The sequence below is a fragment of the Felis catus genome, chromosome C1, assembly GCF_018350175.1.
Source record: "Felis catus isolate Fca126 chromosome C1, F.catus_Fca126_mat1.0, whole genome shotgun sequence".
In the NCBI taxonomy this organism is placed as follows: domain Eukaryota; kingdom Metazoa; phylum Chordata; class Mammalia; order Carnivora; family Felidae; genus Felis; species Felis catus.
In genome coordinates this window covers 120776365-120803207 of record NC_058375.1, presented here as the reverse complement: position 1 = coordinate 120803207, position 26843 = coordinate 120776365, and the positions used below count along the sequence as shown (strand labels likewise).

Below are 26843 nucleotides of genomic sequence, written 5' to 3'. Positions count from 1 at the left end.
CTACTCCATGGTTGTTTCTACCCATTCAGTGACCTGAGCAGTGGGAACTGTGGACCAGTCTTCAGTGGCAAGTTGAGTGCTCCAGACTTCTGTAGGGAACCGCTGCAGGGCGCTGCAGAGGGCTCCTGCAGGCCGTTAGACCCGTCCGGGACTTCAGGTTGGGTAGCAGTCAACTCAGGAGCTGGAGCTGCTCATTCACCCTGAAATTCCTCCTGGTCACAGCCTTTACGGCAGCGGTCTGCTCTTCCTTTTCAACCTCTTCAGGATCTCTGCAGAAGTAGAGATCACGCACGACCTCCCATGGATGCTTGCGGGGGATGGTGCCATGCACAGGACTTCCTGGGCCAGCATCTGCCATATCAGACGCGGAGAGTGAGCTCCCTTCTTATTGCAAGGGATGGCAATGTCCACACAGGGCAGAGGAGAATCTGTGTTACACAGAGCAATGATAGGCAGGTTAACGTAAGATGCCTCTGAGAGAGACTGGTGGTCCGTGCTGGGATCAGTAACCACTCGGCTCTGGAAAGGCTGCGGGGATCTTGTTAGTGAATTTCCGGGAGTAACGTGGCCAGCAATAACAATGGTTCTAGTAGCAGCAGCAAACTTCAGGACAGCTCACTGGCCAGTATTCCTGGATGATATGACACTGACATCAGTTGGGTTTTCAATGGCAACAATGGCACAAGCTGCCAGCAGAAGCTTCTCCCAGGTTCTCTTCAGATTTATGATGTAGATACCATCACTTTTCCTTTTGTAGATGTGCTGTTCTATTTGGAAGTCAAGGTTGGTGCCACCTAAATGGGTTCCTGCTGCAGGGAATTTGAGGACACCCTCCTCCTTCACTTGCAGGACATAAAGGTCTCTGGACTTTGTGAAAGTTTCCCTTTAAGTTATGACATAAACATAAAACACCTTATGGCTCTCTCCCTGGGTAGCACAGAAAGGATACATAATGATGTTTTAAAATAGTTGTATGAAAGGTGTATTGGTTAATACAGTAACATGAATCTCTTTAGTTGGATCTCCTCAAGTGAGTTTGATCATTTTCTAGAAAATAATAAGGTATTAAATTTTCTAGGACTTTCTTATAAGAGTGCTTTTTGTTGGTTTTATTTTCTTTTTGCCATCGATTTTTTTTAATTGGGATCAAAATAAGGTCCACACATTAAATGTACTTCTTTTCATCTTTTATGTCTTGCAATTCATTTGTTGGAAAAAAAAAAATGGACTGGTTGTTGACCAGACTTTTCCACAGTCTAGATTTCACTGATTGCTTACATGTGGGGTCATGTGATATATTTATGTCCTCTGTATTTAATGGACACTGGTCACCAGAGCTAGAGGCTTAATCTGATTCAAGATTAAAAACATTTTTTTTGCAACACTTGTTCAGAAGTGAAGCTTTACATTTATATGAGAAGGCAGATAATGTCTCCTATTTTATGTTAACGGCCATTATGATCATTGCCTGAATTAATTATTTAATTATGGATTTTTAAAATACAAATATTCTGTGGTCAACATATGCTAAAATAATTAGAAATAACACTATAACAACAATGTCATCATTGGCTCTGCAGCTGGTATGGGAGGCTCCCTTTAATTGAAGACACCAGGAGACTAAAAATCACTCTGAACGACAGCATTTCTCAGCTATTAGGAACACGTGTGAAGCATATGCTAAGTATAATTATAAAGGAAGAAGAATTAAAATTTCCATCCAAGAACCGTGTCAATTTGCTTGAATTCTGTGTGAAAATATCTTCGAACATGTACAGAAATGAGACAGTTTAAAAGACGTTTCAATGAAAAGAAAACTCAAGAATATGGGAAGGTGAATTTTACTTGTAGTTTTTTACAGGACAATGAGACAATGCACAATCGCCATTTCTCAAGAGCTGCCAAATGCCCAGATTTATTAATTAAGTCATCCATCTATCCATCCATACATCCATCCATCCTTCCAGTGAATATTGAGACCTACTATGTGCTAGGTACTGAGGATACAGCAGTGATCTTATCTTAAAGTCCTTGGTCTCAAAAAGCTTACTTACCTTCTGGTAGGAGAGACAATTTAGTAGAAAAAAAGGTTAAAAAATATTGTAAAGGAAATAATTTGATGTAGTGATGTGGGATGAAAACCAAAGGACAAGGAAGGAGAGACTCAAGAGCAACTAGTCAAAACGGTTGAATGTACATTTCAGAGACAAGATAAAAGACAGAAAGGTTTTCCATAGAAATGAATACTTTAAGTACATTGGGTCAGGTATGATACTGCGAAGCATCCCCAGTAAAAATTTCCTGGTACATTGTACATTTCCTTGTTTGTCTACCTAAACATTTCCTACTTAAGTATTTCCTGATGCAGACCTCCACACCCTGCTAGGGAACCCTGCTATATTTTGAATTATTTTATTGCCCAATGACATGCTAGATTCTCTTGTCAACAGCCAAACCATGTCTGTGTTCCTTAAAATGTATTCTGTGGAAGGTTAATCCTGTGAAATGTTCAAGGAAAGGGTTCTGTGGTTACCTTTTTTCAGGAAACATAGTTTACATTATCACCACTTGAATCAATCCAAAATCCATCAGAATATTCATAAAGAACATTATAGAAGCCCATTGAGTTTTGCCTACAAAATTCTTGTTATAGGAAACACCTAACCACCAATGGAAATGGTACCTAAGGAGCAGTCCTTAGGAAAAGCTTCCAGAAAAAACTAGTCTTTTCCCCATACCTACGGCTGGATCAGTCAGCCTAACAGCCATACATCTCAATCAGAAGGTCTACATGCTGTTCCCTCCAGTCCCAATGCTTTAATTGACTGGTGCCCATTGGTAGCATGAGGCATAATAAGAATACTGTTAACATGAGAACTGTAACGCCGAGGGCATCTGAATAAATTACATCTGCTTCATGAAGCCTTCACTGAGCACTCTGTTGTCATTAGTTTTCTTTTTTTCTACACTCCCATAATACTCATGGCTCCCATAATACTCAAATATCGGATGGCTCACTATTCAATATTTAATTGTACACAGGCTTGTATTTCTGGCTCATTGCTTCTGTCCTTACAGCTAATCATTCTCCCCTTCTATGTGCATGCTCAATATGTTTGAGTCACAACAAACTCTCAGAGTCCCCAAACATGGCCGGTTTTTGTTCACTTCTGGGCTTTTAAATAAGTTCTTTGGGATACCCCTCTGTCTTCTTCCCATCCTGGCCAATTACTATTGGCTCTTCAAGGCTTAGGTTAAATAGCACTTCAGCTGCAAAACTTGCCCTGATCCAGGGAGTCACTCTGTCTTTGGTATTCTTGTGGCATTTTGTATAAATCACACTGTCACACTTCACATGCTATAATAGTGTGCTATAAAGGTGGGCTTCTAGAACTATCCCCCACCTCTTGCTAAGAAAGGCAGAACTCTATCTTATTTATTTGTGTATCTGTTTTTAAAGACTTCTGGGAGATTCAACAAAGAAAACAGAAGAGAAACCAACTGATTTGAGGGGAAAAAATAACATGGTTTGTCAATATTTGTTGTTTTTGAGAGATAATTCTAAGTTTTAAATTAAAATTGTAGGGAGAGAAAGGGTGTCCAAGTAATAAATTTTACCTAACAATGCCACTTGAATATTCAAAATGAAAGTTAATTTCTTTATTTTTGACTAAACTGAATATGTTCTTTCATACAAGGTCTCACACCCCAATCAGCAGGAAAAAATTACTAAATATCTAAGCTGGACTAAATTTGAGTCCAGTTTGATCATTAAACTTCCTTAAAGGGAGGTTTATATCTTTCTTACATAAATGTGAGCAGTCTTTGGAATAACCTTCCCCATCTCCTGGACTCTTTTCCCCAACATCTAAATGTATGGTAGGGCAAACACCATATGCTTCATGGAAAGTAGGACATGGAAGGAAGGGGCTTTCTGACCTTATGCCAATCCTTAGATCTCCAGAATGATATTTCTTTTGCATCTCTGGCTGTAGCATGCCTTACTGATACAGGTGGAGAGATGTTTATTCATGGTCTAATTTCTCTAGGCTTCAGCAATGATTTTGGGGTACTCTGTTGGCTTCACTTCAACTCAGCTTTTTTTAAAAAAAATTTTTAATGTTTATTTATTTTTGAGAGAGACAGAGACAGAATGCAAGTGGGTTAGGGGCAGAGAGAGAGGGAGACACAGAATCAGAAGCCAGCTCCAGGCTCTGAGCTGTCAGCATAAAGCCCGACCTGGGGCTCGAACTCACAAGCCGCCAGATCATGACCTGAGCCAAGTTGGACACTCATCCGACTGAGCCACCCAGGTGCCCCTCAACTCAGCTTTAATTGGTGCTTGTTCTTGGTCCATCCTCTTTCTTGTCCCCTAGCATGGATGTTTACCTACATCCTCTGATGAGGTCACCTTGTCCTTCCATGAGTACCCTCGCAGCAGGTCATTAGCTAGCAAATCAGCAGTCATACTCCGCAGGAACCAAGAGCAATCAAGACAGCTCAGTGCTGCAACTCTCTCTGCCTAAGCACACTGGTCAATGTGACTGGTGATACAGGAGAGTGTATGAGATGACCTTCCAGCAGCACAGTAAATAATTTCTCAGTGCTTGTCTTAGTACCTAAGTCAGCTCTCTCTCTGAGTTTGATGTTTATCTGGCTTTTTCATTCTCCTTCCTTCTTTTCTTTTTCCTAAATACCTTAGTTCAAGAGAGGATCTAACTTGCTCTCTTCTTTTTATTTATCTTTTCTCATGTAAAATCTAGCCTGACGCCCTATTAATATGCTTAAAGAGGAAAACCAAAAATAAAATATAAGCAGTCCTTTGTCAAGAAAGTAGCTTAAATTGAACATTATAGTCTTGCTTGAAAATCCCATTTTTTACTGTAAGAGGTTGAATATTAAAATTCCTAATTTTTTCTCTCCTTTCCACAAGCCCAGGATTTGGATAATATGAGTCAGGTAGGGTGAAAATCACATGCTTAAGAGATCAGAGAGAGGGCCCACCCGGGTGGCTCAGTTGGTTAAGCATCTGACTTCAGCTCAGGTCATGATCTCATGGCTCGTGAGTTAGAGCCCCACTTCTGGCTCTGTGCTGACAGCTCAGAGCCTGGAGCCTACTTTGGATTCTGTGTGTCCCCGTCTCTCTGCCCCTCCCCCACTCATGCTCTGTCTCTCTCTGTCTCTCAGAAATGAATACATGTTAAAAAATTTTAAAGAAACCAAGGAGGAAAAACATCACATTAATAATTTTTACAATGTTTTCCATGTTAAAAAAAAGTGAAATTTCTGCCTATGGAGAGAGAATCTTTGGATCAAATAGCAATGAGTTATTGTACATTCATTCAACAAATTTTACTCAAAACCTACTACATATTTGAACTGTGTTAAGTTCCACTTTGGAGAAATCCATTTTATATTGGTTATTCTATAATATAGACACATTTTTTTCTCCTACATTTTAATCTGTGACTAAGATTCCAACAAGAGAATGGGCAGCACAGACCCAGAATCATTCTATCAACAGGTTCTACTCACAATTGTTAGATAAATGTTAAGAAATAAGTTAGATTTATAAAATGTTAGATAAATACTTAAAAAATAAGTTAGATTTATAAAATGTTAGGTATATACTTATAAAAATAAGATTATATAAAAAGGACAATGACCATGGTGTCAAGATTGAATATCGACTCAGTTTCACCAAACCATAAATTTATTCTTTGGACTTATGCATTTCAAACTTCTGAAGCCAGGACTAACTTTCTCAGTGTCATTTCTTTGGTGGCATCACATGGTCCCTTAAAAGGAAAAGTGACTCTTCTGATTCTTTTATTGTACCAGAATGTTGTTCACATTGAATCATAGACCATAACTGGAAGGGACCTTGTGGTAATATTCCATAAAACTACAAGAACTAGTCCGTCCTTAAACATTACTTACAAAGACATTTTATATACTGAGAACACGGCTTCAGAAGAAAACTCAACCATAATAGTTTCTATACATATGCACTTTTTTCTGTGTGATTTACAAATTTTTGCATATATGTTTGCATCATAACCCAATTCTAGCACTGATAAAGAAAACCATTAGCTTTCCTCATCCCTGTTTAAAAGGGAGTTTATATGCGAAAAAGACACCATTCAGAAATGTGTTAGGAATTGATTATATCTAAAAAAGCACATGAGGTTGTCTAAAAAATAAATTACGCTTATGCACAATTTCCTCATTTCCATTTGATTTGTACTACTTTCCAAAATTCATCTTCTTTTTATTTTTCTATCTGCTATTTTCTAGCAAATAGGAATGTGTGTTTGCAAGGCTGTATAGAAAGTTGTCTTACACAAATTCAGAAGATATTGTTTAACTATTGTTAAACTAGGTTAAAGGGCATCAGAGTTCATTCATAAAGCAAGAGCATCTTATCACCTTGATTAAACTTTATATATGGCTATAGCTTGGTCTAATAAAGTCTGCTAAAGAAACTCATTACCAGGTCAAGGTAATTTGGATTTTATCACCATCCCGAGCAAACTTCTTTAGGGAATAAACATGCTTCTCAATAGGATAATTTATTTTCTATCTCCTGTTTCCCTCTTCCCCTTCAGCATTCTCAGGCTTTGTTTCCTCTCTAGGCAATTTGTTCCTTCAGATGTTTTAACCATGCTCAAGTGTCTCTTACAGTTTCACCTTTTGAGAAGAACAAATTTTTCATGCGAGAAAGGAAGAAACTTTAAGTATTCAAGTTGGAAAGCATTAGAATGGGGAACAGGGTAATTCCCTCTCTGCCTTTGATGTTACATCATACAATTGACCATCTGCTCTGTTCTTATGCAACATAAACCTGGATAACTACTGGAGTTCAAATAAACATTCTTTGAACACACTGTTAAAGACTCTTTGCCCTCAAAACTAAAGGTGGTCTTTTAGAGCAGAACTACTCAAAATATGTTCTGTGGCCTAATGTCATTACCTAAAGTCTTCATGTTCAGACTGCATTAGTCAGAGTTCTCCAGAGAATCAGAACCAAAGGAGATAGATAGATAGATAGATAGATAGATAGATAATAGACAGATAGATAGATACTAAAATGGGATATTTATTATAAGAATTGGTTCACACTATTGTGAAGGCTGAGAAATTCCATATTTCACCATCTGCAAGTTGGAGAATCGGGGAAGAATCAGGTGGTATATTTTAGTCTCAGTCTCAAAGCTTGAGAACCAGGGAACAGATGGTTGTAAGCGTGAGTCCAAAAGTCTGAGAATTGGGGGTCTATGGTAGAAATTCTCATCTAGAAACCAGGAACCCCTATGCCAGAGCATAGGAGAAGTTTAAGATCAGCTCAAGCAGAATGAGGGAATGTGTCCATCCTTCACCTGTTCTATTCGGACCCTCATCGTATAGGATGATGCCTACCCATGTTGCTGAGGGTGAAACTTCTTTATTCAGTCCACAAGTGCAAATTCTAATCTCCAGAGATACCCTCACAGACATACAGAATGTTTTATCAGCTATCTGTACATCCCTTGGCCGAGTCAAGTTGACACATAAAATTAACCATCATAATGTGTTGAGTATAGAAATTGAGTGTTTAGAAGTTTTGACAGCAATTTGATGAAATGTGTTGATTCTCACATTGACAAAAACATTGCCTCATGTTTTTGGCTTTCCTAAAAATTTCATCTTTTATAGTAATTTATTTTATTAGATTTTATAAAAGCACTTGTTGGTGGCAGATTTAAAAATAAAAGTAAAGCTGGTTCTTTACCACTGAGAGTATGAGAAACTTATTTTGGTCCTTGTATCTTAGAGAATCACTAGAAGCCTGGATGACTTATTTTTTTGATATATTGCTTAGAATATAACCTTGACAATAACACTTTACATAAGGGAAAATCTTAGAAGGACATAGTTAATCTTAGAAGGACATAAACAACAGCAAGGTAGGCCTATGCATATGAATATGTTTACGTTGGATTACTCAAAAAAATTTATCAAAGTGGGTAGGTAAAAAGGAATAAAGGTAATTTACTGATACTGATTTTATTTCCAAAGATATGACTTTTATTTTACTTTATTGAAACATATCAATGATGTTTTTTGTTCATTATATTGAATAAATATATTTGGTGTACCATTTTAATTCAGTCAATTTTTAACTTTTTTTTTTGAGAGACAGAGAGTGCATGCATGCACATGCATGTGAGCAGGGGAAGGGCTGAGAGAGAGCGAGAGAGAGAAAGAGAGAGAGAGAGAGAGAGAGAGAGAGAGAGAGAGAGAGAGAATCTTAACAGGCTCCACATTCAATGAGAAGCCTGATGTGGGGCTCGATCCCACAACTTTGGGATGACAATCTGAGCCAAAATCAAGGGTCAGATGCTCAACCCACTGAGCCACCCAGATGCCCCAGTTGCACTTGGTTTTTAAAGTATATTTTAAAGTTATTTTCTTGAGACTTGCTTTAAATATTATAATATAGATATTAATTTATCATAAACTCAGATTAATAATTATGTAATTCCAATAATGTACAGTAACTTTGCTCTAATAATTATCCATTTCCTCTCCTTTCCTTTGTGGTCTTATGGATATGTATCATACATCTATATATATCATAAACCCAAAAATTGAATGGCATATTTCTTGTTTTATAAAATATCATATTTTAAGACAAGTTCATAAGAAAAATTTAAAAATTAAGTACTATATTTTATATTTATATACATACCCACCATTTCTGATGACTTTCATTTCTTTTCCTAGATTCAAGTTACTGTTCAGTGTAATTTTTTTAGACTAAACGTATTCCTTCAGTATTTCTTGTTAAGTCTGTCTACTACAGTAAACATATATAAATATATAAATACATATAAATACATATGATAATATATATGTATTGCTTTATATATAATGTATATTGCTTTATTTTGGAAAGATATTTTTGTCATATATAAAATTATTAGTTGAGAATTTTTCTTTCATTTTTTTTTGAATATGTCATTCTGCTTCATTGTAATCTCCACCATTTATGATAAGAAGCTAAGCATTAATTGTATTGTTATTTCCCCTGTATATGATACGTCATTTTTCTCTGCGTTCAAGATTTTCTCATTTTCTTATCTTGCTGAAGTTTGGCTGCTACAATAAATGTTTATAAAATGTCTAAATTTAAATATTCGGTGTATATCTGACTACTTGTTTATTATACCTCTTTCATCTATAAAGTTTTTCATTAAATTTGAGAAGTGTTTGGTAATTATTTCCTCAACTACTTTTTGTACCACTCCCTTTACGTGAGTGTTGATATGTTTGATGATGTCCCACATGTCTCTGAGGCTCTGTTCATTTATCATCAATATTTTTCCTTCACATTAAATCATATTTACTCATCTACCATCAAGTTTATGGGTTACTTTTCTACCATTTAAATATTTTGTTGCACCCATCTAGTGAAATGTGCATTTCAATTAGTATAATTTTCATATCTAGAGGCTCCACTCAATTTAAAACAATTTTTTAATGTTTATTTATTTATTTTTGAGAGAGAGAGAGAGAGAGAGAGAGCAGGGAAGAGGCAGAGAGAGAAAGAGAGAGAGAGAGAATCTCACGCAGATCTCATGAACCGTAAGATCATGACTTGACCTGCAACCAAGAGTCAGACTCTTTACCAACTGAGCCACCCAGGTGCCTCTCTACTCCATTTTTTAAAAATATGTATTTCTACTTTCCTACTGGACACCACTGTGTCTCTATGGCTTAGTGGCCAATTAGTATTTTAGGCAGAGGTTGTGCTCGATTCCACAAGGAGTTTTCCCTTTGCTGAAAAACTCTCTCTGTGGAATACATTCAAAATTCAACTAGTTCTCAACTCTGCCTAGGCTTGGACTTTCTGGTTGCTTCCTTTTGATGTTCTTTGCATGTGTGCTTATTACTCCAGTCACTCAGGGAAGTATAAGGGCCTCATCTGGTCCTGCTTTAACTCTAATTTCTCTGCCCTCTTCATTAAATTTATTGCTTATTAACCTCTTCTCAACCTTCTATAACAGAGAAGCAGATTTCTCAGTTTGTTTTCTCTCCAAATTGTAACTTCTACTAATAATGTGACCATAGATTTTGGCCTTTATGCCAAATCGAGTCAGCCCCTCTGGCCACATGACGACTATGTTTCAGGGCCAGATGAGCCCTGGAAAAACCTTCACCTGAACTGGGCAAAAGGGATGAGAACAGCCCCAGAAAAAAAGGGCTGTGTCTCCCATTGTCCTTACAGGTGCCAGTCGCTTCTTATGAATAAGTGCTTCTCCATTTGTTGTTTATTTTGGTTGACTTCCAGAGCTCTGAAGTGGTTATTTTTTTTTATCATTTCCCCCCACTTTTATATTTTGGGGAGAGCATATTTTGATCTTTTCATGCCACCGTGCCAGAATCTTTATCTCTGGATACTAAATTTAGATTTTGAATATTTTACGTGACTGTGTTAATTTGATAGTAGTCGGAAGATGATTTTCGTAGAACTCATCAGATTCTGCAAGAGGTACATAATTATAAATATTTAAAATTATATGATATTTACGTGGATCATGAGTAACACCGTAAGGACTCATGAAATAGCTGCTAAGAGCGGAACAAAAAGAGCTACGGTTCACCTGCAGCAGGGGATGTGCGCAACACAAAGGAGAATCTAAAAAACATTAGCAGGATAGGAATTTAAAAGGGACCCCAAACAAACTAATGCTTTTGGTTACTACCATTTTATGAACTTTACCCTATTTGGCAACTCAAGAGAGGCACACCCCCAAACCTACCTTACTTCAGGTGAAGGGACAAAATGTTCATAGCTGATGCAAATGCTCCCATACATGCTTCTCTATTTGATAATTTTGCAACCAAACTGAAAGTCCAAATGCTGAAACACAAGTGGAGGAGGCACAAAATACATGTGACAAGAGCATGTTCCATGGCTGAAGATGGATAAAAATAAAGAAAGAAAAGAAAAGAAAAGGAAAAGTCACAGTTTGGCGGCCAAAGGAGAAGCAGTTAGGAGGATGGACTTGGGCCTTGAAGAGCCTGTGTTTAAACCCTCCACTTAGGAGCTGTGTCATAGTGAGCTGTTTAGTTACTTAGCTAACCTCCTTGGGCTTCATTTTCCTACTCTCGAAGAAACTTGGGGCAATAGTGTCTATTTTATAGGGTCTTTGTAAAGATTAAGTGAGTGCATCTGTAGATGATGTTCACTTGGTACCACGTTAAGACTTCAGTATGTGTTATTAGTGTCTCTTTTTAAATTTTTAAAAAAATGTTTATTTTGGAGAGAGAAAGAGAGCTAGAGCATGAATGGGGCAAGGGCAAAGAGAGAGGGAGACACAGAATCCGAAGCAGACTCCAGGTTCTGAGCTGTCAGCACAGAGCCCAACACGGGGCTCAAACCCATGAACCACAAGATCATCACCTGAGCCAAAGTTGGACGTTTAACCAACAGAGCTATCCAGATGCCCTTTATTTTGTCTCTCTTTAGTGGTCTGTACAGCTTCAATTGTTAGTTGTTAAAGTCTTGGAGAGGAAGAAGTATGGCATTCAGGAAGAGCTGCATGGAGCATGGAAAAGTTCAGATGGTACCCAGAATTGCCTGCTTTCTTTATGAAGACATTTCTCTCTCAACATTTGCATGCGGGAAACACCCAAAACCTTTGGCATTCATTCAAATCCTCTAAAAGGATGAGAATAGCATTCTGTGACCTGTAAGTATAGTGTGATCTGGAGTCCTCCTTGTCTAAGTGCGTCACTGAAATACAAAGAATTGGATCAACTAGGTTTTTGCTATTGGTAGTGACAGAGGATATGGAATGAAGGAAAGATGAGACCTACAAACACTACAACCCTCATTCCAGCCAATTATTACAAAATCCCTTCTTATGAATACATGTGCCTGTGTATAATGATAAAAATGCACTGTTTTTTCCCATACGTTGGAACTGTTATTCTGTCCAAATAGATTACAGAAACAAAGCTTCAAGCCTTTGTAAACTAAATAAACAGATAAATACAAACCAAAAAACAACTCATTTTATCTGGGCGTGAGTGTTCATTTGTTTGGGCTTATTTTCTAAACAGTGTGATGGGTATTTTTACTATACATTCGACAGTGTGAATAATTTCATTTGAGTGCTCTTTACTGTTCTTTACTGCCTCTAAAATAAAGCTGTAATTAATTCTATCTCTATATATCTATATCTATGTAACTCTCTCTCTCTCTCTCTCTCTCTCTCTCTCTCTCTATATATATATATATATATATATACACACACATAAAGTCTTTAGTTTTTGCTCTTTTCTCCCAAATATTTCTATATTCTCCTGTGATAGGTCAGCGGATGCACCCTAAAACTGCTATCTTTCAAATAAAAATGGGCATTTGCATATTTAATTCCTTGCTTTCATTTCAATGTGGCTTTAGAATTGCTAACTTTGATACTGATTTGTTTTCCTCTCTTGCTTTTAGCTGTTTAGAATTAATCTTCGTCTTTCTCGTAGTACGACTGAAAACTCATCTAAGACAAATTCAAAGTATTAGTTGACTTAAACTTATTTTTTACTTCCTACTCTCATCACTATTCAGAAAAAGTGCTGTAGTGAAATATTTCATTATTTTGGTGTTCAAATGTCTAATTTCCTTTTCTATTTTATAAAAATTCTCATTGTTTACAATATTAGAGGGACATAATATCTTACCTCCCTCATTGGAAATTGAAGGTGGGGGTACTTTTGACTCCTCATTCCCTGGCAGAAGCATTTGACCCTTGCTCAGACAATTAGACATTCCCAGGAAGCAATCTAGAACCGACAGCAGGCACCACAGAGATGGGTTGATGGCTGGAATGTGTCCTCTATCACCACAGAGTCCATGTTGAAGGTGACAGCACAATCCTGGCCCCGGCGCTCTTGCTGCCAAACTCTGGAATTCTTTATTTGCCAAGGCTCCCTCCAATTTAGGTTCTTACAACAACCCCCCACCTTTTATCTCCTATTCCAGAGTTGGATTCTGTTTTTAAAAACTCTTGAATGAGGGATGCCTGGGGGTTCAGTCAGTTCAATTTCTGACTCTTGCTTTCAGCTCAGGTCATGATCTCACAGTCTTAAGACCCAGCCCCACAGGGGGCTCTGTGCTGGTTGTGGAGCCTGCTTGGGATTCTCTCTCTGCTTCTCTCTCTCTGCCTCTCCCCTGCTGGCACTCTCCTTCTCTCTCTCTCTCTCTCTAAAGGAAAAAAAAAATTCCTGAAGGATAAAAATATTCTTCCGAAAACCATTACTGTGCATTCAATCAAAACACTGCCTAATTCAACATATTGCTTGTTAAAACACCTGGGTGGCTTAGTTGGTTAAGCATCCAACTCTTGGTTTCATCTCAGGTCATGATCTCACAGTTTGTGAGTTCGAGTCCCGCATCCAGCTCTGTGCTGAGAGTATGGAGTCTGCTTGGGATTCTGTCTCCCTCTTTCTCTGCCCCTTCCCTGCTCATGCTCCCTTTCACTCAAAAATAAATAAATATACATTAAAAAAATACTGCTTGTATTCTTTTATTCTTTTATTCATTTCTTTTATTTTATTATTTTATTCTTGTATTCTTTTTACAAGCTTCACATGTTTATTCACTCATTTGTTTATATAATTTGGTTCATTCATTTACCAAGTATCACTATGATTTGGTATAAATAACATGGGTTTTGCTATTAGGCAGGTCTGGGTTCAAATTCTGACTTCAATAGTTAATATGTAATCTGGTGTAATATGTGATATGAACCAATAATTTATTTTAAAACTCACTGTCTAAGAAAAAAAACAATGAATTCAGGATCAGAAAACGCATTCTTAGCTCTGCCTTTAAGCAATGTTATAATCCAGGGTAAATAACAAACTCTGATCTTGTTGACATCATCTATAAAGTGTCATCTAGGATGATTTTCATGGCCAATTCTACAGCTCACATAAAATTCAGCTTCACAGGTCAGACTGTATTTTGCCGTCTTTCCCCATGTGTATGTGTATGTGTGTGCACTAGATATTTTATACAAACTCATTCTTTTTTACTATGTCAGTCCAAGAAAAGTATCTCTATCATGGTAGCTCATGGAAGAGGCCATTTGTGCCCAGTAATATAAGTAACTCATGGCCTACAGACCGTGTATGTTCTGGGTGTGCCAACCACCCCTGTGAGAACGTTCTTACGTGCTGTTCTTCTGCCTGGCACTTTTTATGCTCCTTTGTATCTTGTCCTTACCTGCCTGTCTTTAACTGACTCTTTCAAGTTTCAGTTTAAATTTTATTTCTTCAGGAAAACATTTCTAGATTTCTCCCAACTTCTAACCGAGTTAGACTGTCTCAGGGTAGGCATTTACCTATATTTTGCTTCTTCTGTGTAGCACTCATCACAATTATACCTCAATCATTGTTCATATCATTACTCAATTAAGTTCCAAGAATTTAAGTTTCTTGAGCTTAATTGTATCACTAGCACTTGCATTGCGCCAAGCCCATCGTGGGTACATAACAGATATTTGTTGAATTAGAAGAAAAAGAGTTACTACCAAAATGAAAATCTGAATGTCTGATTCAACTTCTAATTCTCTCTGGTCCACCGTGATGGCCAGAGAAAAGGTCTTAAGCTTCAGAAACATATTTTGTGCAACAAAGCCTTACCTATATTTGCCATGATTTTGGATCACAGTCTGTTTCTTCCTCTCATGTCCTGGGAAACACATATTATATATATTGGCCAGCATCTCAACCTGCAGCTGCCTTCACTGTTCTCTCGGTGGCAAGCTCATCCATCTCTCGATGATTTGGATAGACTATAATGGCTCTGTTTTGGATAATTGATGACAACATAACATTTAAGGACACCCTGGGGTTATGAGCCAAGGCACGGGAGCAGTTCCAGACTCTATCACTCCAGTTAAAGAAATAACTCCCAAAGGGTAGAATTCACAATCCCCAGAAACTGGTGGGTGACATTGGCATTTGACTGGAGTCCATAGATAATGTAAAAATGAAAGCCAGCATAAATCATCCTTTTATGGGAAAATGAATAGCATTGTCAAGCAAATAAAAAGTGCATTTGTAAGTAACTTAAAGTGCCAAATAATTTGTAAGCTTTCCAAATCTTTGTAAACAACTAGAGGGCTTGATATTTTGTAGGTACTCAGTCAATGTTACTGAACTGTAGATTGAAATAGTTCAACTTAAGAGTGTTATTTATCTAGCGTGTATCCCTATTGATAATAAAGTCTTATAGAAAGAATATTCATTTAATTCTAAGTATTGAACAAGATGAAGAAATATGATTATAAAAGAAACAAATTCCAAAATAAATAAAAAAGGTGGTTAAAGAGTACTGAATGCTTCCAATCGCCCAATATAAATTTAAGTACCTGCAGGTGACTAATATGATGATGGCAATGTGGAGTGTATATGTGCTCATTCATTCATTAAAATGTGATCCTGACTTGTCTCGTACTTGGGATGGCTTGAAAGTTCACTCTCAGGGCTCCATCTGTCTTCCACTCAAATATAAAATGATAGCTCAAGTGGAGGCAGACAGTAAAAAAAAAAAAAAAATACATGAACACTCGAACACAAGCTGAACTTTGGTGGTGCAGGATGTCAGAGCCAAAGTGGAAACCCTGTTTGGCTCTAGGTCCATCAACTAGCCAGATGGCTGGGTATTAGCCCATAGTGGGTAGGCTGATGGAAGGTAGAGCCCTGCAGGGGAAGGGCATACCAAATCTCACCTTCTTAGGCTAGAGTTGAATTCAGTCAGAAGAAGAACCTGAGTTAGGCCACCATCTAGGATATGGCCAACATGATTTCTTGGCTCTCTGGTTTGTGTCAACACCACATTCTTCCTCTCATGTTGATGTCTAACAGACCATTTTTCATTCTTATGTTCTTTTCACTTCTCTTTCTCTCCTCACCTTTCTTGTCTTACTTGTCCTCTCTCCTTCTCATATCTGTCTTTCTTTGATCTGACTCACAAATTCCTCACATATGCTAAGAACTAAATACATCCCATTTTTGACTCAGGAAAATTAGAATTGGTGGAAATAAAGATCACAAAAGGTTATATCAGAATTGATGAATAAAAATTTATTTTGGTCAAAAAAATTAGTTAATGAATTGCATTTTATACCAACTTAATTGAGAAAGTATTTGTACAAATGAAAATATTTTCAATAAGATAAAAATAAATAGAAATCTTTTGACTATGATGAAGAGAAAATTGATCAATGAAATCAAAAGGATTAATGAAATCTCTGGATAAAACGTTCTAGATGACATTTATTGGGGTTCATATTATTTAGATAAAAATATTTTGTTCAAAACACTCTCAGGGTTAAAACATTCTCACTTTGATGGAAAACCCAAAAGATTCCAAAATCCAACTAGTTCTCAACTCTGCCTAGACTTGGACTTTCTGGTTGCTTCCTTTTGTTGTTCTTTGCATGTGTGCTTATTACTCCAGTCACTCAGGGAAGTATAAGGACCTCATCTGGTCCTGCTTTAACTCTAATTTCTCCGCCCTCTTCATTAAATTTATTGCTTATTAACCTCTTCTCAACTCAGTCCAAGTATCATCGCATCCATGTGGAAGCTTTGTCCTGGTTTATCAAACATAGTTTGTTGATTGCCTATTAAAAAGTGAGCTCAGTGAGGACAATAGCTGTCATATTTGCCTTTGGTTTTTAACTCAGACAGATACCTTGATTGCTTGCTTAGTTTATATTCCCCATCTGAAGTACAGATATTACATGTTTTTGCTTAACGTGCCTGAATAAATGGGTCATCTCACATAATACTTATAAGACTTAAGTCTTTCTCACTAGTTTTGGAACTGTTCAAATGCATGTGTGAATGGTAACCAGTGCTCCAAAGTTATACGCCACTGAGCACAGTTTATAAAATCAAATGCTGCAGGGCCGTGAAAGGTTAACCGATGTACGGATAGACTGAGTCCTTAGTATAAAGTAGAGGGTGATGTGATGAACCAGAGGGTATGTGCCACATCTGTATATATTCAAATGCAAGAATGTGTAACCTCTATGCTGGCCAAACAAAATTCATCTGTGGCTGAATATGTTCAGTAGGCCAACAGTTGGCAACATCTGGCAAAAAAATATTGCCATAAAAATATTAGCCCAAAATTCTTTACAAAGAGATCTTACCAATCTCGTCTACATTTATAATCTCAGAAATAATCTATAAAAAGTGTTTACTTTTATTTATTTTTTAAATGTTTATTTATTTTTGAGAGTGAGCACGTGGGAGAAGAGCAGAGAGAGAAAGAGAGAGAGGCTCTGAAGCAGGCTCCGCACTGTCAGTGGAGAGCCTGATGCAGGGCTCGAACCCACAAACCATGATGAGATCATGACCTAAGCTGACATCCAACACTTCACGGACTGAGCCACCCAGACGACCCAAAAAGTGGGCGTCTACTTTTATTTAATATAGAATCTTGGTGAACTCTCCAGGAATAATTATTTGTATATGATACATCTAAGTCACTGAATTATTTTATCCAGTACAGAGAATTGTTGGGTAAAAGAGATAGCTAAATTTTGGAAATCATTTGCCAAATAGTGTGACATCTAACAGAAGTTCAAGAAGTTTTTGCTGAACACATAAACAAATGAAGTGACAATTCTAATGTTTTTAAAGCCAGGGTCAGTGACTAGGCTCACTTCACAGAAGTCCCTGATGTCCCTTAAATACTTATTTGGTCGTTGACTGCATTAATGAGTAAATACATGAAATAATGACATTTTGTGTTTGGTTAAGCCCAAAATTAGTTATATGCTAATTAACCTTACGTGAATGTATGGTACCTATGTGTTTTAAACTGTTGCTTCCCCCCCCCCCCACCCAGCAACCTCAGTGGGGGTGACTGTGCATTCGTGATCCCCTTGCTCTCTGACTGCCTTTGGTTGATGGCATGAAGGCAAGGATGACAATGGTTCACTGGGTCTGACCATAGACCTTAAAAGCCTTGTGTGCTTCCACTAGCTTTTTCCCATCTCTGATACTTTTGGGGGAAAAATATACAGATTTGGTCATTTTAAGAAAAGCATCTCTTCTCTTCTTTTAATTTAGATTTTAATGAAACTGCAGCCACACTAAAAGGAAAAATCTTTACATAAATGTTGAAATTGGAGTCCCATTAAAGAGCTAATAATACTTTTAATACATTTTGTTTCCTATTGGAATTTCTTATGAGGCTTTTTATATGAATCTCTTATTTGACAAGCAAGATATTATGAAAAATAATTTCAGAGAATATATGGAAAATTAATGAGTTTAATTCACTCTACATTTTTCATCCTAAAAATACCAATGCCCTCTAAATATTCTATACTCTTGCAAAGAAAAAGAAAGATATTAATTTCTCTGTTACATAAAAGATATTTTTCCATTGACCACTTTGATTCAAAAAATAATTTATGAGGGGAATGGAATTAGTATTCTAAGAGACAAATTCAATACAAAGCATTGTTCATAGGTTATTTTACTCTATTCCTTACTGTAAATTACAGAGTAAGCATTGTTACTTTTATTTTGAAATGAGAAAATTGAGTCCCAGTGAGCTTAAGTAAGTTTCCCTATATCATACAGTTAAAAAAGAATACATAGGTGAGATTTTTAACCAGGGCTGTCTGACAGCAATGGGTTTTTGCTCATGGAGCTGTACTACATCATAATGTAAGAAAATAAATTAGGTATACACAGATAATGAAATACGAAAATAATTTAAAACATGGCAGAAAGTACATGATCTCCATCATGAAGTTTTGGGAAAGAAAAAGGGGTTAAGAATGAAAACTTCTAGAAACTCTTCACCTACATCTACATTCCAAAGTCAGGAGGAAGAAGATGACATTTATATTTGGGGCCTGAGGGGTGCCTGGATGGCTTAGTTGATTAAGTGTCCAACTGTTGGTTTCAGCTCAAGTCCTGATTTCATGATTCCATGGGATTGAGCCTCACGTTAGGTTCTGTGCTGACAGTGTAGAGCCTGCTTTGGATTCTCTCTCTCTCCCTCTCTCTCTGCCTCTAATTTTCTCTCTCTTTCCCTCTCTCAAGATAAATAAATAAACTTAAAATACATATATATTTGGGGCCTGACCTATGACAAGAAAGACCTCAGTCCCAGAAGTTTATGATGATGGGACACACATTCTATATCCACAGAGATTGCCAAAGATAAACATTCAGTTATAATGTCATGTCTCATGGTGTAGGAGAGAAGATGATTCTAAGAGATCCAAAGATGTATTCTTAATAATGTTGAATCACCTAGCTGAAGCAGATATACCCTTGTACAGTTTTTTAAAAATATAATATAAAGAAGAGAAAAGGAAAGAGTTTCAAGAGTACTACTTCATGAATCTTCCAGTGCAATCATCAGCTGAATCAAAACTAAAAATATCACCATCACCCGTACGTCATAGTTTCCCAATCATTTGTTTCAGAATACTTCTTATTTGCTTAGGATTCCCTATGATTCATGGATTATTTTTAAATGCATTGCTTAATTTCATAAATTTCAAAATTCAAAAATAAATAAACAAACGTAGGGGCACTTACTGGTTATCTTTTTTGTACAGATTTCCGCCTTAATTCCAGTGGGGTAAGAGAACATAATTCAAATTCTTTCAATGTTTTGAATTTTTCTGTGGCTTATTTAATGGACTAGCCAATGATCAATTTTGTAGTGAATTTTGTAAATAACCCATCTGTACTTAAACACCTGCACTGTTTTTCCAGTTGTTGGTTGTATTGCTCAAAATATATGGGTTAGATCAAGCTTTATTTATTGTGTTATTTGTATCTTCTATGCTTTTAATTTTTTTTTTTGTCAGCTAGTTCTACAAGTTTTTGGTGAAAGCATGTAATAGCTTTCCAGCATGGTCTAGGATTCGTCCACTTTCCTTTTTATTTCTGTCCTTTTCTGTTTTATATCATTTAGAGGTATATTCTTGGATACATGGCAATTTATTACCATTATGTCTTTCTTTTGGGCTGTCATATCTCATTGAAAAATATCCCTCTTTATCTCTAGTAATGCTACATGAGCTGCTTCACTCACACAAGAGAGGTGAGGCAATCCTTGCCCTGGATCCTCTATCCTTCTCAGAAGCCCCAGCAACACTCGTAATTCCCCAGAGTTTATTCATCCCGAGTTTTTGCAACTATCCTGTGCGGTTATGTGGATGCAGGGAGGTGTGCTAAAGAGTGAAGTGGGAACATGCATCAGAGGGTCCACCTAGACCCTTCTGCACAGGTCAGGACTTACCTCTCTGTGCTCTTTATATTTTCGGTAACATTTAACCTCTAAGTCTATGGGTCTTTTTACTTGGAATCCTCACTCTTATATCACTTCAACTGTTTTCTAATCACACTATCTATCCAGGATGAAGTAGACTTGGATTGATTGGAGAATGTCTCAAGGTTCCTGATGAATTTGTGGTTCGACTGATTTCCCAGTCTCTACCCTCCTTATAAGAGATTTTCAGGATGTGAGGGTAATGAGTTATTATGTTACTGTGTTACCTGAGTTGACCCTACTAATGTTTTTTTTTTTCATTTTTGCAAACTGCTAGAGTCCCCTCCCCTTTCGAAATATAGATATCAAATGCTCTACTTAGCTTATGTTAAAGTAGCTCTCAAGTATTTGTTATGGCAGCAGTAAACACAATCTCTCTTCATCTGAATTTTTCTGGCTAGCAAAGTTTCTTTTATGATACATTGTGTCATAAATATTCATAACAGGATCAGAACTTGAGGTTAAGATTTGTCCATTTTAGGATTCAGCCTTGTCTGTATAGGGGGGAAACCTGCAGAGTGAGTCTTCTGGGGTTGTAGTTACATGATAAAATACGAAACTTCAGAGAGAAAGCCCACTGTGAGGGCAGAAGAAATCAAGTTTACAAGCGTGATCCAAAGACCTTGGGCCTGCATCAAAGTGGGGCAGTGGTGGTGAATATAACAGTGTAGGTTATTTCAATTACCTTCTAGCCCAGCCCCCAGTACATATGCCTGAGATTAAGACTGTTCAGTGAAGAATGAAATATAAACACAACTGTTTCACAAAGAACTTGTGCCAAAATCTTCTGCAGGGATGGCCTACTAACCAGCAGTGCTAGGACAAGGTACTTGCTGCTCACCTCTGCATGTTTGATATTGGGGGTGCAGAGCTTTGCTCCAGAGACGGGTGAGCACCAGAAATGACTGTGGTGGTAACTGGCTGGAAACAGGGATAGGGACAGCTTTGTAGGTATTAACGCCATAACTGTTGCATTAGGTATTGAAGCTACGGTAGATGTCACCACACTAAGCCACTACAAGAGGTGGGAAAAAAAGTCTTGTCAGCAAGATGTATGACCCATGGTACAGCTGGGAGACATGCCTTGGGAAACTCTCAGTACTCACTGGGGGAATTGAAAGGGAACGAAGTTTCTTCAGGGCCAAGTCAGAAAAACATCATATTATATTTATATCATATATTTTATTATATTACATGCAAGTATATTTACTATATCCGTGCATGTATTATAAATGAATTACATATGCATATGTAGATATAGATATTATATATATATACACATACACCATAGATAACCTCTTCTCCAACATACCTACATACCCTTACATACATGCTAGGCTAGAGCTGCAGGGTAAGTAGTTATGAATGCTTTAAACACGGTGAAATCCAGGATAAAGGTACTAGAAGCTTGCAACAATGAAGACAAATACTTTCTCCAAACAGTATAAGAACTTAGCCTTTCATGGTAGTATGTTAATGACGTAAAAAATCTGAATCTTCTTTCAACAAAAATGATATTGATTTTCATGGGCAGGCTACCAACACTTAGACGATAGATCTTAAAAATCACCTCCATGCCTGTTTTATACCTGGCATATTTAAAACACAGGTTTTAAAACTGAATAAAAGTATAATAAAATGAACTACTTTCTTTCTGTCATTTGTCCCAATATCTTAAAATCTGAGACCATTAGAATTATAAATACCACCCATCCACTCATAGATTCGATTTAGAAATGTAATTACTATTGATCAAACACTACCTGGCTTATTAGATAGATAGAGGTGCTAAGGGAGACTGTAGATGTTTAATTTTAATTTTTCCATTATAAACATTTTAGCATTCAAAGTGTGTTTTTCCAAAAAAAAGTGCATTTTTCATATAAAGAGGAATAGTGGGAAATAAGGAAAACAGTTCGCTTTTTTCATCCTAATCTACATTTCCTGGTGTCTTCAAAGCTGCACACGCTGATCATTACTAGGACAATTCAATTAGAGTGTAGGTGCTAATAGCAAAAACATTCGGTGAATCATTCATGGTTTCACATCCTTAAGTCTTTAACTCAAAACATGTTTTTTCTTTAATTCCTCCAAGAGCGAAAAGAGTATTATCATATAATGTAGAATGAAAACCTTGATGCACAAAACTAAAAACTGATCAAAAAACTGAAAAGGACCAAACTCATTTCACAAAAAGAAAGCACAGCAGTAGTTGAACCATCACAAGCCCTTCCTGATATTAAATTTGATTTTCAAGACACTGCAAGTCAAACCATTTGCTCAAATATGTAACAGACAGAGACAATAAAATTCACAGTTATTCTATAGTGCCAACATCAGTCACTTCCCCAGACATGCTCCCTGGGTTACTACAAAATGAATGACCCAAAATTGTTTGGGAGGGACAACGTTTAGAAGGAATAGAAAAGAACATAGTGATAGACACTAGCCTGTACTTTGCTGACTAGAAATTAGAGATATGATTTTAAATTATGAGATGTCCTTAAATTGTTCTGGAAAGGGCCTCTGTGCCTAACCAAGAACTCTGTGCAGAGCCCTCAGAGTTCTGGGCGGAAACCGAGGGACTCTTCACGTGCATAATGGCAAGAAACCAATGATGCTGACTCACCATCCCTTTAACACGCTACAGAACTGGTCACTGTGTTTTGCACCTGCTGTTCACACATTCTGTGAGAAAGAAATGCCTTTCATTCTATAAAGCCAATGAGATTTGGGGTTTATGGGAGGCCTGGGTGGCTCGGTCGGTTAAGGTTGGACTCTTGATCTCAGCGCAGGTCATGATCTCATGGTTAGTGAGTTCAACCCTCCCCCACCCACCAACCCATGGGTCTCTGTGCTGAGCGTGGAACCTGCGTGGGATTCAGTTCTGTTCTCCCTATCTCTGCCTCTCCCACCACCCTCAAAATAAATAAATAAATATTTTTAAAAAGCTTTAGATTTGGGGTTTATTGTTAGGGTAGCAAACATAATCTGAAACAATGCACCATCATATAGAAATGAGTTATAATATAGCTATTCTACTGTTGTGGAATATTCAGTGGTTTTCAAATTTATAGTATACATAGAGTTGTAATTATATTTAGAGATTAATCTTTGTGCATATATGTATCTTCAAGACATATTACTAGAAACTGTACTGTTTCAAGGAATGCACATTTTAAGCTACTGGTACATATTACTAGGTGACTTCACAAAGACTTCAAACAATGTAGACTTCAACAACTAGTGTAGAAAAATGTCTGGTTCCCTGAACACTCAATCTTTCCCAATCTTTGCCAAACATGTAGGTGAAAAATAATGTTTTCATTTCTTAGATTATGCCTCAAGTTATATCTTTTTCTGTTCTTCCTTTTCCATTGTAAGTAGGTGTGTTTACCCATTTAAGTTGAAATATAAAACCAATATCTTTACCCTGCATGCCCAGAGCCAAAGTAAAACAAGGCTGCCAGTAAATCAACACATTCAGACTCAGAAATTTGAGTTTTAGAGTTGGTTTTGCTGCTTTAGATTCAGCATGCCAGTGTGAACCTCTGCATCTTTTTGCTAGAGCCTAATCTGACTCTTCCCGAGGGGTATCTATGTCTGAACTTGGGCCAAAGTTGCTAATCTCTGTGCTAGATCATCTGCTATGGTAGAATTCCTCACCGGAACTCCAGGTCTCCAGGATGCTGCCCTAACAATCCGCCTTGTCCTATAGCCCCTCTTTCTGGAGGACAAATACTGTTGTACGCACTTCTGGACACTCATTTCTCTGATACTGCCTCCTGCATCATTGCCAGTCTTGTCACTACTTGGAGACACCTGATACGTTTACATTCACTCATTTATTCACTCCTGTTTATGAGGCATCTCCTATGGTCAGGTGCATGAGAAGCATTGGTGCTACTGTATAATGAGAAGGGCATGGTCCCTTCCCTCATAAAGCTTCGGGTCTAGTGTACGTGAAAGGAGAGAAGCAAAGACATGTCAGAGAGAACATATTAAACAGGAAAACACATCAGAAAATGTATAATTATCAAAGACCAAAACCGGAAAAGTTGAGGGACTAAATTTATTCAGGTTATTTTAATAGAAAGAGCATCTTAGATCCAAAGATTGGAGTATCTCAGCAAGGTGGTTTTGCCCCAAGAGGATAAAGCAAGTGCCCATGGGGTGGTCTCCAGTGGGGGGTCGTTCTGTGGGCAGGGGAAGCGGCAGTCATAGGAAAATGTTTTTCTCTGTGAAAAGTTAGTTTCTGGATAATTGCTTTAGAATGAACATTTCTAATCTTAGCTAATCAATCGTGACAAACAGTTCTGATCTTAGCTCATCCATCATGAGACAAAAAACAGGAAGTTGGGCTCTGCCTGGCCTTATCAGGAGATTCAAGCAAAAGGGGAAAAAAAGGTCTATATTTCGTTTTGTCCTGGCTTATAATCGTGAAAAAAAAAACCCTATGGAAAAATAGGGGGTTTCAAGACAGGAAGTAGCAGAGCTTATAACAGTCAGGAAAGGCCTCTAGGGGTTTTGGGCAGGTGAAGAGAAGCCAACTGGAAAAACATTCCCATACAAGAGCAGCATGGTCAAATCCTTTGAGCAGAGAAAGCATGAATACGCAAGAAAATGTTAAAGGCCAAGGTAGCTAGAGCAAACAAAAAGAGAAAAGACGAGAGATGTCATCAGGGGCCATATCAGGCAAAACCGTGCTAGATAGGGCATCAAGTATTTATTTCATTCTTAGCACAGAGAGAAGTCACTGAATAATGTCAAGGAAGGGAGAGTTGTGGTCTAGGCGATGTTCAAAAAGATGGCTCCGGTTGCCATATCAAAAATCAGTCAGGTCTGCGGGGGGGGGGGGGGGGGGGGGGGTAGATGGCAAAGGAGGAGAACTGGTGATAAAGCTACAGTGGTGATTCAGATGAAAAAAGAGAAGAGCATGGACTGCCCTGGAACCCATGGACGGCTGGATGCCTTACAGTTTTATTCTCATTGATATTCCCCTAGTATTTCCACACTTCTCTGAAGCAGGGGATCTGGAATGTTGACCACCCCTTTAAGGTTCTGCAAACTCGTGGGCCAATCCCTACGGTGAGGTCACCAGCCTCAGTGTCTTTCCTTCTACATCAGTCAGTTGTAGAGGCTGTAGTGGGCTCAGAGTCATACTGGATTTTGTCCCTACTGCCATATCCCAATTCCAGTCCCACATCATTTCCTACCTGGACTGTTGTGCTTGTTTTCATAAAATCCTACAAGCGCCCCTGAAATAATCACTGTGTAAAAGACTATCTTTGTATCACCATTCTTGATGCAAATAACCTCGCTATCCCTTTATTAGCCATGGAGTCAAAGTCAAGTTCCCTAAAAAACCCTTCAGGACAGCCAAACTACCTTCTTATCACTCATTTTCCTCACAGACTTCTAGATCAACAGATTAGTCTACCCATTCACCCCTGAATATTTCCACTTCAGTGTTGCTAGGGATTGAATGTGCCCCCTCAAAATTCTTATGTTGAAAGCTTAATATCCAATGTGATGGTATTAGGAGGTGGGCTTTAGGGAGGTAAATAGGTTATGAAGGTGGAGCCCCTGTGAATGGGATTAGTGTGCTAATAAGAAGAGATAGGAGAGCCTTTCTCTCTGCCCTCCACCATATAAGGATACATCGAGAGGATGGCCATCCATAAGCCAGGAAGTGGACCTTCATGAGACATCAGGCACCATGATCTTGAATTTCCCGGATTCCAGAGCTGTGAGAAATAAACGTCTGTTGTTTAAGTCCTCCAGTCCATGGTAATGTGTGAGAGAAGCCTAAGAAGAAAATGTGTGTGTGTGTGTGTGTGTGTGTATACATGTGTGTGTGTATATATGTATTTAAGTATATATATATATATATATATAAGTATATGTAAGTAATTTAAAAATATTTTTCTACTGATAAATCTCTTTCTCCTCATTTTGAGGAGAGATTTAGGGCACCTTTGTTTGTAAGAAAGAAGTTGCATCTTGTTAGGGGGAAGTATGAAGTTATTTTGTCATGATATTGGAATTCAAATGCATTGTATGTGTAGAAAGATCAGAAAGAATGTCAAATAGTTGAAAGTGTGTAATGGGTTGATATTAAATATTTTTATTTCAGCTTCAAACTCAGCCTTGTAATACCAGGGATAAAACTCCATAAAATTCATTTCTGGCTTGCCATCAGGTCCCTGTTAGACTCTGGTAGGAGGGGCTTTTGAGGGTGACAGGAGGCTGGAGGATGGAGAAATGGTCAGACCAATCTACTTGTTCCCCCTCTCCTTGTCATCCATTGCTTTTATGGTGGGTAGCAGCTGGGGGTTCCATTTGCAATTTTCTCCATAACCCAATCACCTCACAGTGACTGACAGATAGCAACACTTGCCAGCTGACGTCCCCTCCCCGGGCTCTGGACCCCAGGTGCACAAGGCCACTCCTCTATAAGCTGAACTGCCAT

At 37.7% G+C, this 26843-nt stretch overlaps 1 pseudogene; it reads right to left on the bottom strand.

The window, feature by feature from the left end:
- Positions 1 to 26843, bottom strand: LOC101086411 (annotated as a pseudogene).